We start from the raw sequence: 2,500 nt of genomic DNA, 5'->3' as shown, positions 1-2,500 counted from the left end.
TGAAACACGTTTTACACGACCAATGTTCCAGCACCAAGTTCCTACTTTCTCGGCAGCTTTTTCCCGCTTTGCTCGTGAACCACACTTTAGAGTCCATTCCACCAGGGAGAAAGGTGTAGGGAGAGAAGGGAGTCTGCAAGGGACGCGAGAGGGGGAAAAGGTTAAGAACGACTGGGAGAAAAAAAGTGGCTAAGAAAGAATGATGAAGTGATGGGAAGAAAGCATATAATCGTAGTAGTAGATCAAGTGTGATTGTGACAATGAATTGATTTGGAATTCTTTGTGACAGATGGGAGCTAAGAGAATGGTACCATAGTCGCTATCGTAGTGAATCAGGAGAAGGCTGATGGTCAACTTTTCTCTGTGAATACCAATGAAGGTACTATGATGATAGAACACTATCTAGAAACACTATCAATCTACCTATATAGCCTTATTTTCCTTTATGAAATAGGTAGCCAAATCAAAGGTACACACCCACTTTAGCTCCTCGTGGTAACAATACTGAATCAGGAGAAGGCTGGGTGGTCAACTTTTCTCTGTGAATACCAATGAAGGTACTATGATGATAGAACACTATCTAGAAACACTATCAATCTACCTATATAGCCTTATTTTCCTTTATGAAATAGGTAGCCAAATCAAAGGTACACACCCACTTTAGCTCCTCGTGGTACCATAGTCGGTAGAATAGTGAATCAGGAGAAGGCTGATGGTCAACTTTTCTCAGTGAGTACCAATGAAGGTACTATGATGATAGAGCACTATCTAGAAACACTATCAATTTACCTATATATCAAGGGCCTTTTTTCCCCTTATGAGGTAGATAGCCAAATCAAAATCACACACCCACTTTAGCTCCTCGTGGTACCATAGTCGGTAGAATAGTGAATCAGGAAAAGGTTGATGGTCAAATTTCTCAGTGAGTACCAATGAAGGCACTATCTAGAAACACTATCAATTTACCTACATACCAAGTGCCTTTTTTCCCCTTGTGAGGTACATAAGAACATAAGAACATAAGAATGAAGGAGACTGCAAGAGACCATAACGCCTACACTAGGTAGGTAGCCAAATCAAAAGCACATACCCAATTTAGCTCCTCGTGGATGAAAACAATGTTGAAGTATGGAAGTATGAGAAACATCTGGGAGGTGAGGCATACGTAGAAAACATTGGGTGTTTTTATTCCTCGACAGAGGATATGTTTATCAATCTTTTTACCTCACTATCCGCGTACTCACAATATTAATTTTGTTTATAAACAGGTTTGTGGGATTCCATTCACTTTCGTTGTGGACAAAATGGTATATAAACGTTTTCAATTGCAGCGATATAAGATATAACAGAAATGTATATCAATAGTGTAAGTGCAAATAAAAACATATTTAGATTCTGTTTTCTGTCCTGTTTTGTTTTTTCCTACAATCACAATTATTTCTTCAAGAACAGAACATTCACTCCATCTCATGGATCCAAGAGTTTCTATTTTCTATAAACATTGTTAAAGAAAATGCAGATAAAAAAATATATACATAAGACAAAGGAAAAGATCTGAGCAATAACAAAATGGATGACGGAATATGTCAAATGCGTCCAATAAGACTAAAGAAATGATTGTATGGAAAGAGACGAAAGGTCAGGAGGCGTCGTCGACGTCGTCGTTCTCGTCGTCATCGTCGTCGTCGTCGTCGTCGTCTTCATCATTATCGGTCCCGTTGAGTGGCGTCATTGGATGAAGGTAAAGGGAGAGGTGACAAACCGAAAGGAAAGGAGACGCGGAATACTGATGAATCTGCCGGAAAAGGATGAGACGGTGAGGGAGACGAAGGAGAGAGAGAGAGAGAGAGAGAGAGAGAGAGAGAGAGAGAGAGAGAGAGAGAGAGAGAGAGAGAGAGAGAGCGAGAGAGCCGTTGATCCGTCGGAAAAGATGGAGAGATGAGGGCGAAGACTGAAGACGGACAAAGTTAAGAAAAAGAAAAAAAGAAGAAAAGGAAAAAATCTGGAGACGAGCGAAAAAAAAGAAAAAGAAAAAAGGCGTAGGATCCAGAAGAACGAAAAAGTATGGTTTGTTCAAAGAAAAGAAAGATGGAAAGAAAGACAGAAAAGAAGTTCATCAAAGGAAGGTAACTAGTGAGATATGACGAAATGTGTGAAACATCAAGACGAGGAAGCTAGGAAGGGAAGCAGGTGGGCGGAGGGGAGAGGCAGAGGGTGGGGGGTGGAGGAGGAGGGGGAGGGGAGGGGAGGGGGAGGGAGCGGGGAGGGGGAGGACTGCAACGGGGGCTAGGAAAACATATGATGAGCAGAAAAAGGCTGGAAGAAGAAGAAGAAGAAGAAGAAGAAGAAGAAGAAGAAGAAGAAGAAGAAGAAGAAGAAGAAGAAGAAGAAGAAGAAGAAGAAGAAGAAGAAGAAGAAGAAGAAGAAGAAGAAGAAGAAAAACGAGAAGGAGAAGAAGAAAAAGAAGAAGAACAAGAAGAAAAAAAAGAAGAAGAAGAAG

The sequence above is a fragment of the Oratosquilla oratoria genome, chromosome 16 (assembly GCF_046742065.1).
Source record: "Oratosquilla oratoria isolate Oo_2021 chromosome 16, ASM4674206v1, whole genome shotgun sequence".
Taxonomy (NCBI): Eukaryota; Metazoa; Arthropoda; class Malacostraca; order Stomatopoda; family Squillidae; genus Oratosquilla; species Oratosquilla oratoria.
Note: the sequence above shows the minus strand (reverse complement) of the source record.